The sequence below is a fragment of the Protopterus annectens genome, chromosome 3.part0 (genome assembly GCF_019279795.1).
Source record: "Protopterus annectens isolate FY-2018-M chromosome 3.part0, PAN1.0, whole genome shotgun sequence".
In the NCBI taxonomy this organism is placed as follows: domain Eukaryota; kingdom Metazoa; phylum Chordata; order Ceratodontiformes; family Protopteridae; genus Protopterus; species Protopterus annectens.
This window is the reverse complement of record NC_056731.1, coordinates 1,026,811,432-1,026,826,602: the sequence shown is the minus strand read 5'-3', so window position 1 is coordinate 1,026,826,602 and position 15,171 is coordinate 1,026,811,432. Positions and strand designations below refer to the sequence as shown.

The window sequence follows — 15,171 nt, the reverse complement described above, 5'->3', positions numbered from 1 at the left end:
CCCATCGCACTAAGTAACACAGATTATAACATTTTTATGAGAGCAATACAGAATAGAATGCAAGGAAGGATGAGGGATATTAAGGAAGAAAGCGTATATGGTATAAAATAGAAGAGATGTCAAGAGTCATTATTTGTTAGAGAAATTGTGGATGATATTATAAGCAAAGGGAAGGGCATGTAACTTATGATAGGTGATATCAACAAGGCATTTAATACAGCAGGACATGATGCTTTGTGGGATATTATGGAGAAGTGTGGCAAAAGCAATAAAATTTGGAAAGTGTGTATGTCGGTATATCAAAATAATACAGTTCAGAGTGCTAGCGATTGGGTGGCTGAGTAAAGAAGTATGTATGAAGTGTGGTATACAACAGGATGTCCCATGAGTGGAATACTGTTTGTGCTGGTAGTGAATGTGATAGTGAGTGAAGTAGATTATGAAATGAAAGACTCTAGATATGCAACATAAAAGAATTTGGTGATTGCAGTAGTTTTGACATATGCAGACGATATACTTGTGGTTGCTAAGAACAAAATATGGATGAGGGAAGTGTTGGTTTGTCTGAATGGCTGTTTAAAGGAAATGTACATAAAAGTAAAGGTGTGGGTAATGTGGTTAAAACTGGGGTATGTACTTTTCGATGAATGAAGTGTTTGTTAGGAATAAAATCTGGGAAAAATTATGTAGTTGTGATGCAGTGGGGTTTGATAAAAGAAATGGAAAAATATGTCTTCTGTGGAAGATGTATAGATGTATAGTATTCAGAAAAAAATATTTATCTAGTTTATTCAGTATTTATGGGGAAAATATATGTCAAAAGTTTGTGATCCTAGAAGAATATAAAAGTAAATTGTGCAATTGTTTTCTTTAATCTGATATTCAAGATTAAACCCAGTAGAAAAATACATTTTTATGAGTGAAGATGAAGGGGGTTCAGGGTTACTAAATCCAGTTATTTATTCTTCTTCTCTAAACTTGTATAAAGTATTAAAATGGATAAAGGAAGAGAATGAGAAATTAAATAGTGAGAATGTTTAAATATAAGTAAAAAAATTCTGGGAGATGAGAATAAGAAAAAGAACATGTAAATGAAGATATTATATGTTATCAAGAAAAAATACTAACATAGAACAAAAAATTGCTGATACAGAGAAAGATAGAAGGATGTGATATAATAATATGATGAAGCAATACTACTATGTAATTCTATGGGAAAATTTACCAGAAAAGGTTATTAAAGCCAGGAATTCTATTCTAACCATAAAACTGACCTTACCAAGCTAGAATCCTGTTACAATAAAATTACCAAATTTGCTACTAATGCCACACAACCAGTCACATCACTGAGCAGCTGTTAAACAACTAAAATGGCTAGAACTCCCTCAACTGCTACACTATAAATAACTAACCTTTGCCCACAAAATCCTGTATCAACCAGATAAAATCCCTTCTCTCTAAAATCTTATCAAGCCATACACCACATCTAGAGCCCACCAGTGCAGTAATAAACTCTTTTTATAAACCACTAGAGCTAACAACTTAACTGGGGAGTCTATTTTCAAACTTCATTCCTAAAATATGGAATAAACTACCAACCTGTATCACCTCTAACTGCTCCACAGGACAATTTAAAAAGACTCTTAACTACTCACTTAGCAGACACCTGGCTTTGTCAGTACAACTCTCATGGCTAACTCTGACTCTAGTACATATTTCCACATCTAACTCATTGGTACTATTTTCCTCATAACTATGCACCCATTTTTGTTGGAGCTTGCTTCCCTTCATTATTTAAATGTATATAGTTTTTGTGTGCAACATATTTTATTAGCCTAAATCTATAAAGAATTCTATTGCCCAGCATTGTACTGTTGCTGACTGTGAACTACTACTGGAATTTCCATATATTATTTTAACTTTTATAATGATTGTAATTGTTATTGCTGGAACTTTTCTCCCTGGTCCCCTGCTGAAAAAGGACCTGTGTCCAGTTGGACTTTCCCAGTAAACAAATCTAAAATAAATAAATAAAATAAGGAAAAGTGGTGTACCAAGATAGCAGAGTGTCAGGATTTCCTGTGAAGACTGGTAATAAGTTACCAGTAAAGGGGAATGTGCCATATAAAAGGAAAGTGGAAAGTGTGTGTTTATTTTGTGAGGAGGAAGAGACAACAGTGTGTTTTATTTATTTTTTTTGAGATGTAAAAGAGTGGTGAAACTCTTGAAAAAGTTGTGTGAAGAAATATTAATGACAATATAGATACAAATATGATTATGCATGGATGTTATCAGAACAAGAACCCATAACATGTGATAAGGGTAGATAATAATTTATTTTATGTAATATGAGTTATTTGGAATGAAAGACAATGACATTTTGTGAATGGGAAATGGATTTCAGTAGATATATTGTGAAAAATTACATTATGGCTGTGGAAGAAGGGATAGTGGTCAATTATGGAAGAATAACAATGTGGATGTTATAACAAATGCTAAATAGTAAAAAATAGAAATATGTATATATGTGCCTGTAAATATTGTACATTTTGTAAATATATAAATGTTTTTATGTTGTGAGTGATAAAGGAGCCCCTGCTCTTTGTGATATTTGCCATAGGATCTTTTCCATCCACCTGAGCTACCACCAACTCAAGTAGATGTGACTTTGTTTTAACATCTCATCCAAAGAATTTGTAATAGTAGTTGTTGCCTAGGCCACATTGTGGGGTATAAACGTGGAGTCCCTGTGTTTACCCATTGAGATATATAAATATGGCTAGCTATTCCCAGACTCCTGTTTTATCTGGTAGTCTTTTGTATAGAAACAGTTTCTCACATAGTGCTTCTCTGTGTGAGCCATGTTGCATTATATAAACTTGTGGAGACTGTCTCTTTATCCCACTAAGAGCAGTGTGGTAGCAAATTCTCAAGATCCCATTTTGGCTAGCAGTCTGTTTTGTTTGTTACATGGGAATTCATTTTGTGGGCTACTTTCTGTTGTTGTGGACTTTCTTTGTTTAGCTTACTGAAAGATGTGAAAGTGGTAAATTCCCAAAGTCCTGTTTTAGCTAACAGTATTGTCTAGACCCGTTCAGATTTAAGACATTACCTTTCTACCACCAGGGATAGTGTGTTTTATTGTTCGTTTGCTGAAAAGGTGTGTCATAATAACCATCTGGGTTAGCCTTTGAGTTACTGAGTAAGTGTTTACCCAGACATGGCTCTTTTTTTTAGGAACATAAGAACAGAGGAGCAATACTAGGCAAGCAAATCATTGGGACAATGTGATGCCTTTAAGTACATGCTTACAAAATTTTATCACCCTTTTCAAGCATTTAATGGTGATCATGTGCCAAATCGAGCAGGGCAATACATGATATCCTTGTTGTAAATTTGTATCTACCACTAGCCTGTACTATTAACATTTCATAGGTTTGGAATACAGCTTTGTTTTCTTTTGTTTGAGTAAATTTAGGTCACCAGTTCAGGTGTTTATAGAGCTACTGGTTTTGTTAGGTAAAAAGGAGGTTAATTAGGATTGAATCCTTCATGGCTTGAAAAGTGAGCAACAGGTCACCATGGAAAAGCCAGTAGGCTATTGAATAGAAGGAGAGCCATGCTAATCATTTGAGATAGTTGAATGATTTAAAGGTCTTCAGTTTTCTTGTTTAGAAATCTGTGGAAAAGTCCGCTTGAGTGATATGCTTGGAATTATATATACTAAAAGGGGCATTGTATTTGATGATGGGTCTGGTAAGGGAAGCATACAGTAGTAGGATGACTTCTTTGGCTCTTGAAGATATTCCTTTGGACATTAATTGGCCAAATAGAAGGATTAACTGACTGTGGTGGAATATTGATGATGAAATGAAAGAGACATGTCCACTTCTAACCATGTCTGTCTGAAGAGGAGTACCATTTATAACCTATGAAGTAGGAGTGGCTTTTTTGCTGAACACTTCTATGATGCACTATTTGCATTAAGCTTGAGACTGTTTTTGGTATGCCAGGTATGTACAAATTCAACCCCTTGTTAGAGCTGTTTATCATTAGCGGATGAGTGATAAATGGTGCCCATCTTGCTGCCTGTCACTTATTCTGCAGATATCAGAGGAAATATCCCAAACAGGAGAGTGCCCCACACTTATCCCTGTGGTATGCCACTAGTTACAATTTTACTTTCAGAAGGGGTATCTGCAACTTTCACAAGTTAAGAGGGTCGCACTAAGTTTGTATAATTTTTCAATAGTACTAACATGAGAAAGGATGATATAAGCCTTGGCCAGATTGAGATAAGCAGGATGCATGGCGTGACCACTGTCCATAGCTTCAGTAACATTTTTCTTACTAAATTCAGTAGACAGGGCTTGCCCTTCACAAAAAACATACAGGTTGGGGGTCTAGATCATTAAAGTTGCATTACCAATGTCTTCATAAATGAGTTCCACTATTAGAAATTTCATGACTTTGCATATATGGGGTTGTTGAGGCCGATGTGTCTATAATTACCCTGGTCAGTAGAGGTTGCTGTCTTGTTTTGAGAAGTCACAGTGGCTGCTATCTAGGCATCGTACGTGCACCATGTGGATAGGCTGAAGTTGAACAGTTTAAGTACAGGGTGTGATGATGCATACTTGGCACAGATGATAATGCAGCCTGGTATGTTATCTGGTCCCATGGGAACACTATTTGTAGCATTTGACAGGATTTCTAAGACTTCTTCCATGGTGACCCAAAGATAAAGTACATTTTCAGGGATAATGGGTGCAACAGTGTGGGTAGGTGGAGTGAAGTTATGTCTGCTGATATACTGACTGTATCTTTGGGATTAGAATATGTGATATTATTATGGATGAGCTGAATGCATTCTTGGATAATATTCCTTAATTTCCTGACATTAACTGAAGGAAGATGTATAGTTTCCCTTTGGTATATGTAGCAATCTTAGGCTCATAGTCTGCTTTACATTTTCTAATAGAGCTTTTAAGTTCTTTCTGGCATGATTTAGTAATGTCTTGATGTACAAGATGGAGATTCCTTATAACTTATTATTGTCTGTCTTCTGTCATATAGTTTATTACAAGAGTTCCATCAGAGAGGTGTATTCCTGTATTTACCATTGTGTTTATGGCAGATGAGTGCTGACTTTTCTATGCAGCTTTTTAGGTGCCGGTTAAACATGGAAGTGAAAATTTAAATCACACCAGTTGTGTCCATTAGAAGGAGTTGTTGGAAATGCAGCATAGGTCCTTTACAAGTTGAAGTATTTTTACCCTGGAGAACTTCCTACAGATACTGTCATTTTGATGGTGGGTGGTATCAGTAGGCCTGATAGAGAAGATAATGAACCTCTGGTCAGATATAACCAGGGTTGAGGAGATGCAGGATGGGGTAGGGGCAAACACTAGGTTGGCAAGGATGAACAAGGATATTAGATCTCCTAGTAAGTATATATTTTTTTTTTACAATTTCTTGCAGTACACTGGTATTAACAAAGTCTATGAAATGCTGAGCATATCCATTTTTAGAGGTGCAAATGTGCCAGTCATGACGTGGGTAAAGTCCCCTAGAAAGAAGGTGTTTGTTTTTGTTTGATACTTAATGCTTCAGTGGTGGTAAGGTAATTTCCATGATCTTTGTGGGACGTTGATTGGGATCTTTAGCTATCAGTGTTGTTGGATTTGTTAAATATGATTTGGATTTTCAGAATCCCCAAGTTAGAGTCACTGGAAATTTGATATGAGGTGGTGGTGTTTCTGCAAATAGTTTCTCCCCTGCAGTTGATTGAAGGCATAAGAAGTGCTAAACTCTGGTAGAGGATGTGCTGGAAGTGAACTGAAATCATGTCTAAGTAACTGCACAAATATGAATGTGTTTGAGTTGCAGGATGGCCTCAACTTTTGGTATCTTTCCATTTAGACTTCCAGCATTGAATAATTGGTACCCTGATGTCTGAATTTGAGTTTTCATTTATGATGTAATGTCCAGTAGAAGGACTCTATGAAACAAAAGGCACTGTGGAACATGCATTTTAAAAATCCCACCCTGTCAATTTGGCTCGATCTTGTCCACTGAGAACTGTAATTATTTTCTGTTAGCCTTATTTTTTTCTTTTTTTTTTTTCTTTTTTTATACAACTTCCTTTTGTGCATTTGTTCTTCTACCACTTTTTTAATTCTTACTTTAGTTTTAAAACACTTGGTGTTCATGCCTCTCAACTTCTTAAAGCAAGAAATTTGGGCAAAGCCATAAAAAAGTGGGGCAAAGGCCCCAAAATATAAATGAGTTTTGAATATTGCTCTTACAATCTTAGAAAGTTGATAGAATAATAGGTTTTGTATTTACATGAATTTTTTGAAGGGTATGAAGTCTGAAACGCAAATGCCTATCATTATTTTCTAACTTCAGTCTTAAATGATTTGCCACTAATTTGCCAGAAAATCACAATTTTTTGAATAACGGACCAAAACTATGAGGCAAAAATCTGTACAGTTGAGAGGTATGCTGGTATTGTGAGTTTTTAACAAGTTGATTGACTTGGATTTGATCGCACGATATTACTGGTTTTAATTAAAAAGACTGTCTTTAACTATTGCTTCAGTCCTGAAGAAGACATAAAATTAAAATATTTGACTGAAGCACAGAGAAACATACATTTTGCTCAACACTGCTGCTGTCTTTTGAGTGGTGTGTTTGATTTCTTTTATGTTACTTGCTCTTCACAACTTTTACCCATTGCAGAAAGCTTTTGAAGTGATATATGTATATATATTATGTGTGTTGTACTCACCAAATACATTAAGCTGGAAAAAAAAAATCTTCTGCAGTGGGTGCTTACCCTCTTTGCCCCTTGTGCCCCCTTTGTCTGGATGGCCTCTCCATACATCTCCTATTGATGAGTTTCCCATTATGTTAGGCAAGCATATTATTTTGTACTCTTTTGCTCCTGTGCCTTTCAGATTATGCTTGCTCAGGGCATAGGAGTTGAACTTGAGATGCAGGCTGGGCTGATGTATGCACCAGAGCTTGGGAATTGGAGAGAGCTTGAATTATGACTTGCACAGTAAATATATATCTGTTGTCTTATCTCTGCAGAGTGCATAGTAATTATTTCATTGTTAGAAGACACATGGTTAGCTAACATTTGCTGTCACAGAAATAGATGCATTTTTTTTTTTACCTAAAGGTGCTCAAAACAGCCATTCTAATAGTGTCATAATGATGTATTGATCAGAGTGACAGGTCATTTTGTGCCAGTGGGTATGGTCTTATACTTTTGTTTTACCAATAAGTTGATGTGGTAGTTGGTTATATTGTGCTTAAGGAGTATGTCATAGACATCTTTATAGGTTCATAGGTGAATACTAGGCTAACTGCCTTGAAGGGCCATTTTAAGCCTAAAAACAACCAAGGTCAGACTCAAACCTGTACCTTGTGTCTGTGTGTTGAAGACTTTAATCAATATGCCAAACCCACATTCTAATTTATGGAGGAGTTAGGAGACTAGAAGCAACATATTATGGAAATGGATTCCTTGGGCATATGTACAAGGTATTGAGAAGATGGCAAAAGGAAATAAAGAGGATGAGACAAATGTAGCTGGATAGGAATATGAAACTAGAAATTGGACTGAAGAGTCTGAGTACAAGAAGTGGAAGGGTGGAGTGTGCTAAAGCAGAAGTTGAAATATGTTGCAGGAGTGATGAATTGGAATAAGGGATATAACTTTTGAATATTTTGGCAGCATGGTAATTAAGACTGGCACCCACTGCCTAGGTCATGTATGACAGTCAAAAATTCTCTTAAGCTGCACCCCCCTTCCTTATGTCTTCATAAACCCCTTCCTTCTAGGTACTTCCCCATTCTGAAAGCCTTTTTCCAAACTGCTAAGAAGGTTTGTTTAATGTTTTAGTGAGAGAAACTTGTTTCAGTTAGCGTAAGTGTTAATGTTACAATAGTAGTAACTCCAGTATCAGATATTTTAGGAGTTTAGTATAAATTTTCCAGTTTAGCTGCCTATCTCAAGTTACATCAAATGCCATCCTAATACTTATTCATTTGAAATTCAAGGATTTTATGATGATGGGATCTAAAACTAACATATCTGGTGTGGCAAGCTGATGTGCATTTAAAGTATGTCTGCCATCTCATGACACTAGAAGTGCCAGGTGTGTCAGGGATTCAATAAAGTTACCAGGTGTGGGTGACAGAATATGTTAAAAAAGGATTCATGTTGGAAAATTGAGGACCAAACCATCAAAACTGCAGCTAATGAAGCAAAATAATAATATCTAGTTCTTCAGTAAGAAAAATGCAGTTTGATCAAAAACTCAACTGAAAGTATTAAAACATATGATGTTTGTAGAGGTGCAAGTCCCAATATCCAGACTTGCTTTTTTGCACATCTTAAACTTATTACATTTCTTACTGTCTCTGAACTGCAGAGAAATGGCAAGAGACTGTATACATCTAAATCCTATCCTGCTTCATTAACCACACTGCACCTCACACAGAACAGAAACACATTAGCCCTCCATAAAAAACTGAAAACAGAACAAAACACAGAAAGTCAGCTGTCACTTACATCAGGTGACAGTTTCACAAAAAAAAAATGGGTGAAATTGTCCTTAATTCATAACATGCTCCCATTACAAAATACCTATATGGCTAAAAGGCAAGTAATATTATAAACAGTTGGATCCTCTTCATCTTTTATTTTACCTGACAATGACAAACAAAAAAATGGAGTGGTCATCCAGAAAACAGATGAAACATAAAAGGAGGATATACATAATTGTGAAAGATAAAGGTCTAAGGAAATCATCACTTCTGAAACAGATGGCAGTGGAATTCCAGCAAGGACTGGCTTTGGTACCTGTCCTTGCCTGCCTTTCTTCTCTTCTTGTATGCATAATCCTTCACATTTGGTGATTTATTGCTTTAGAATCCTCTTGCATTTCTGCATCCAGCTTTTTCACCTCAGGTTCCCTCCATGTGTACATTGATCAGTGTAATTTGTGTGTGTTTATAGATTCTTAGTGAGAAGCTATGACCACTAGTCACTTAAACTCATTAGAGAACTTGATGTCTTCTTCTATCAGTGTCTGTCTTTCCCTTTTAGATCAGGGCCATCCTGTGGGTACAACCAGAAACTGAGACCCCTCTACTAAAATTGACCTGCTGGAAGTCTTGTTAGTCTCCTGGTTGTGTGTCATTTTAACAGTGCTTCAGTTAGATTTTGTCATGCTGCAACTTACTCCCCCATGCATTTGACATGTCTACTTCTGATGTAGGGTTAGCAACAACAGCCTATAGATGTCAGTGCGTTTCCACATGCACTTCCTTTACCAGCTGTGTACTGATTAGCAAAACCAAGCATCACTGCAGTTATACCAGACCTTTACCAGGAGTCAGCAGTGCAAGTGCATATAACCCCTTCCTTCCCCTTGAGATGAATAAGATATTTGCCAGTGTGTTTTAAGTAAATGCTGCTTCCACTTATTAAGTTAAACTCTGAGATTTTTAATTATGTGATTCTTGTCTTCCATAAAAGATCCATATCAGTAAAGTTTCTACTTGTGTGCTGGCAGTGATAACTATGTGTGTTGCCTTTTCACTTTTCTCCATTGCTGTGTGATAGAGATAGTGAACTTAAATAAAATGGTTGTTTGGGGGGATGAATTGCCCCACATGGGGATGCATGTTTAAGATTTTTTAGGGTGATGCTTCAGCCATCCCAAAGGTTGGAGATGCATAGTAGATCTTTGTGAATTTGAGAGATGACCGCACTCCTGGCAACTGAACTGGAACAAATCATGTGGTGTATCATGAAGGACCACTGAATAGCTGTACACAGTGGTATGAAAGAAAAAGGTGAAATGTCTTGTTGCTGGTAATGTGCAAGTACAGCCAATTTAGACCTCCAAAAAGGCTGACATCAGTGGCATCATGGCTGAAACTTGCATCCTTTGAATTTATATTAGAGACCCAGACACTGACAAGGCCGAAATCTGTGGAAGAAAAGAAAGTGTTATTTAAGTAGTGCAATGGAAACCTTTGTCAGTGTGATCACCATCAGAGGGACTGACATCTATTGATGTAACACTGGCTGAACAGGTATTCTGTCCACCAACACTGATAAAAGAAGCAGAATTGATGACATTAGACCCATTGAAAAGTTCATCTGATATTGGAAGGACACTGAATGTTTTCACATTTCATCTAGCATCTGTGTGTTTAGAGACTAGACTAGTATCATTGTCAGTGGAGGTTGTAGAGATGCCATGCCTTTAATTACTGCCATTATTTATTTATTTTGCTTTTGGTCTGTTTGAGGAAATTTCATGCCTGGGATCCACTGCATCACAGGAGATGATGGAAAGGCAGGAGGATAACCTACCGCAATGCTAGTGTCTCTGTGGCATAGAGGGATGAAGGTTGGATTAGCAGCCCGGGGAGGTGAGAGTGAGCATCTGATGGTGGCTCGCCCTGTCAGGGGATACTTCTGTAACCCATATACATCTTACCCAAGGTCGTTTAATGTCTCTTCTTCCCCTGGTAGCAGTAAATAAGACTACTTCTGTACAGTTCAGATCCTCTAAAAGATATGTATTCTTAAGAAAATTCCAGTCGGTCCAGGCCCAAGAAATGTGTCAAGAAGCCACAATATTTAGAAAAAGTTGCCTTTACCAAGTAAGACTTAAAGGGTGGTCCTTTCTTTCTTTCTCCACCTAATGAGCCTGAATATTTTGCTTGAAACAGAGTCTCTTTCTAACTATTATCCCGTTCCCCCATAAATACTTCAGAAGATTTGTAGACTCGGAACAGGACTCTCTATTATTTTATAAGTCAGAATGGAGAATACCTTTATACATTAGCTCTAGTCTGCCATAAACTGAGAGAGAGAGATTGGAAAATTTTGAGCACACTCCTAAACCCACTCTGACTGTGTTAACACATGCTTTAAAAAGGAAATCCATCTTCTGAAGCACAGCCTTTCTACTCTCCTGACAGGTTACTGAAGGATTTTGACAGACTTGCAAAGTGAATGTACGTCCTTACCATTGCTCTTGAGCACACTAATTGATGAAGATGCTGCCTTTTCAGCATGATTTCTTTGATTAAGCTGCCAAGTGTAGTAAAATTAGACTAGGGAGCAATAGCTATGGTGGTGGGCTTCCTGATGGTCTTTGTTGGTTACATTGCTGAGGTTAGGACAGCTGTCAGGATCAAGCAGTCATCATCATTTGTCAGTAAACTTGACCTTCATAATCATCCCTTTACAAAGCCACTTGCTGTTTGGTCCAGAGATAATTGTTTAGTTCAAGGCACTAAAGAGAACAACTGGGGCTAGTCCATCTTATCTGACCATCACTAGCAGAGATACTGAAACACATTCTAGGGTCCTTGGCAAGGTCAGGTAGTTGAAATGCACACTATTTTGGGGTAACTGAGGTCATCTGTCATGAGTCTTCTGACTAGTGATGTACAGAGTGAGGCTTCTTTTCTGTGCTTCTGCAAGGGAGTCTGTAACTATGTATGTTTGCATTTGAGATGCAATACCCAGTGGGTATCCGTTCAGTTTTTGTTGCCTTTTGGCTAAAATATTGACTGTCGCTAGAGAGCAACCAGTAGCAAGACAGCAGATAAGGGCACTTCTGTTGAAAAGTGCCAACTTGTTCATCCATCTTATTCCCAGTGACCAGTGTGACATAGGATACTCTTCCCACTTGCACAAAGAATGGCTTTGTATGGTTACACTTAGGAGTTCTCCCTGCTGTCAGAGTTTGAATGCATTGTTTAAAAATTCAGTATGTTTATGTGCACATAAATATACACAAGCATTTCCATTTTATTGTGTATTGTTTATACAGTTTTGGTGTTGGTAGTGCTCTCAATGAGCACATAGTTTCATCTACGTCTGTTTTAACAAACACTACCGAATTTATATGTAATGAAATGAACAAAAGTCAGTTATGAGGAAGTACTGCTTTAGCAAAGCAGTAAGCTGTTACATTGAAAATGAACTGTGTTATTCTGAAATAATGCAGTTCATGAACTTGCTGACTTTTCCATAGTTGTAATGTTAGTGAATGTTAAGGAGGTCATAGCACTGCCAAAAAAATATTTCGTTTCCTCTCTTTTCTGATGTTATTGTGCTGTAAATGTCTGTCAATATTATTGGTATCATTTTTTTGTGATTTTGCACTTAACTAGATTTCATTTAATTTTTTTTTATTTTAGATGATTTGGTTACTTGTGGATTCATTTTGCTGACATGAATCCTTCTTTATTTGTGTGATTTGCATCAAGGAGTTATTTATTAATTTTGCTCCTAATCCCAGTTCAAGCTTCCCCCAAATGCCATTTTACCCATTCAACCCCCCTGGGCTGAGAGCCTAAGGCCCATTCATTCCTCATTGAGAGCTGAGCATCAAGACTGATGCCTGTATCCATACAGGATCAGGGTTTTCTCTTAGCCCTAAAATTTTCACCTGCATATGCTCATAGATGGCCAAGATGTAGTCAAGCAATGAGCCATTTTGAGTTGTGAGGGCATGTCTCCTGCTTCTAAGACTGATGTAACTCCATTGAAGGCCCTTCCCCTTTGAAGGTAAGCACTTCTGTCCGATCTGGGGATCAGTAAAGGAGTCTGTAACTTTGACCCTTCCCCTCAAAGAAGAGTATCTCTGTCCTCCAATGCCCATGCAGTTGTTCAAGTCCAGGACATCTGAGTCATATCACAGATTTATCCCCTGCCCATATACCACAGCACTGGTGTAGTAATGAATTGTTCCCTGTTGCACCCTAAGAGTTTTGACTCTGTTCTGTTGCTGTTTAATTCAGTTTTATGACTGGATTCCAGAAGAACTAGACAAAAGGAGTTCCTATAGATTTATTCTCTTTAGACTTAAGACATTTGATTTGATGCAACAGAGATACATTTGGAAATTAACAATGGTTGGGGTGAGACCAAGATAAAAAAATAAATAAATTTTTACATAGTCACAGTAAATGATTTTAGTCACAACCTGACTTCAGCATATAAACTTGCATGGGGGAAATATCCACAGTAACTTGGACTTGATACTTTCCCCTCACCATTCCATGTTTTAGCAAGCATGTTAAGGACTTTCAGCTTTATTTAGTTGCTGTTTGTATCTCTAACCTTCAAGGGTGAATAATACTTAATGAGCTGGAATGAATCATGTTGTCATCTTTATTTTACTAATTTTCAGTTTGTTTTCTAATCAGTAACATCTTTATTAAATCTTGTGGTGGACAATTCAATGTTTTTAGTTTGTATTTATAGTAATTTAGCATTCTATCACGTGAACATGTAGCCCTCTTCGATGTTTATAGGTATCGTTTGCTTTACTAAGTAGAAGGCATTTTGGGGGTAGTAGATGCAGTTTATCTGTGTGGAAAATGATGCTTGTAAATTATGTAGGTATTATGGCTTACCAACATTTCTTTGTTTTTCTAGGTGCCTTCATTGCAGCTGTCTGTGGAAAGGTAGAAGACCATCTAAGAAGTCAGACTGAAAAGGACTTGACTATGAGAGATGAACATGTTAGTTCTAAGAAATGTGGGGACATTTTTTAAGTCTTTCTAAGCAACTTTTGGTTGACTTCTATGCAAGCGTGTAAACTTCAAAATAAAAAGACCATTATGGGACCAGGACCAACTCCACATCACAGAGAAAGCAAGATGTGAAATGATACAGCTAAACTGATTTTAAGAAATGAGAGGATACCGTTTCAGCCATTTTAAAATCGGCAATGATTATTTTTGTGATTTGGACCGAGTAGTTCAGAGAGAGTACCTACAACAGATTTGTATTGCTGTATTTCTGCATCAGAGTTACCAGCTGTTCTCTTGTTTTAGTATGTTATGTGCCATTTGTGCGACTTGTAGTAGCAGTCTGCTGTGTATGTGTCCTGCGTTCTGCCCCAACAGCAGCACCAGTTTAAAGACACTTAAAAAGTATGCTTTTGCTGTGTAACAGATGCTCATACTGTAGGTGCAAAGAGAAATAAAAGTGTATTGGTCTCTTTATAGTGTACACTTTTAAACCCTCTTACATGTATTGGGTAATGTTTATAATAAAAATAATTATTGATGGCTGTTAAGAAATAGTTTACCAGTGTTGTATTTAGTAGGACTGGGCTCTGTTACCAGCTGTCTTATTTGTCTTCATTTGAAGTTATTTCCAATCCAGAAAAAAATGCAGACAACAGTGATGTAAATTCAACATGGCTATTGAAGCTTGTACAAATCATCTAACTCTCACCTCTCCAGTGATGGCATCTGTATTCTGTATTTCCTCCATTTTTCTCTTTTCAGTGACTCAGTATCTATTCACATTTATGTCAGTTGTGCTCCTGATAGATAAACTCATGTTTGAAAAGGATGTACACTAAGAAAATTTTGACCGTACAGTGGTGCAGCTATGGAGTTTGTATAAGGAGTTGTGGGAACAGGGAATGAAGTTCCCAACATGGGGATGGAGGGAGTTTTGCTCTCCTACAGTGACATTTATGCAATATCTGCTTGGTTTGATTTTGCATACAATCTGCATATCTTAGTTCCTAGATGCGTTTTATTTTGTCAGTTTGCATTGCTTCCTGATTGTATATATGTCAGCTCTGCATGTTGAATGAGGTTTTCTTTTATCATATGGTAATGTGACCTTGGAGTTAGTATATTTAAGTAAGGGACCTGCGCCCTGCAAAAATATTTAATAGCTTGGTTCACTGTTGCATGATCTGTACAAGTTTGTTTATTTTTTTTTTTGGTGTTTGTTTTGCTTATGTACTTGGGTTTGTGAGCTAAAAGTTTAGCAGTTAACTGGAAATGTTGTTGCTATTTGTAGTTACAATGACTTTTATGATTAAAGTACTTAGTAGGTCTGCTAACTGATATGAATCTGTTTTAAGCATGTCTTGACTCTCCCTGCGGAATCCTGTTCATAGGTTTATATGAAGCTAATGACCATGAGGGTCTTTACACACCTAGCCATGCAAACCAACCTAGTTTTGCCCCTGAGTTCCTTGGATGCCTATATGGTGGAGGAGTTTAGTAAAGAGGTAGCTAAGAGTTATGTGGGGGTGGGCATGTTAGTTGGAGATTAATTTACTTACTGTCGACCTCTGTTCAACAGAGACA

At 37.1% G+C, this 15,171-nt stretch overlaps 1 protein-coding gene across 1 annotated transcript in view; it reads left to right on the top strand.

The window, feature by feature from the left end:
- Nucleotides 1-14,925, top strand: part of DPM2 (dolichyl-phosphate mannosyltransferase subunit 2, regulatory) — an 83,697-nt gene extending 68,772 nt beyond the window's left edge. Inside the window, exon 4 of the mRNA XM_044065324.1 lies at nucleotides 13,490-14,925. The gene's annotated coding sequence lies outside the window, so the exon portion shown is untranslated. The remainder of the gene's footprint in view (nucleotides 1-13,489) is intronic.
- Nucleotides 14,926-15,171: the final 246 nt, after the last annotated feature.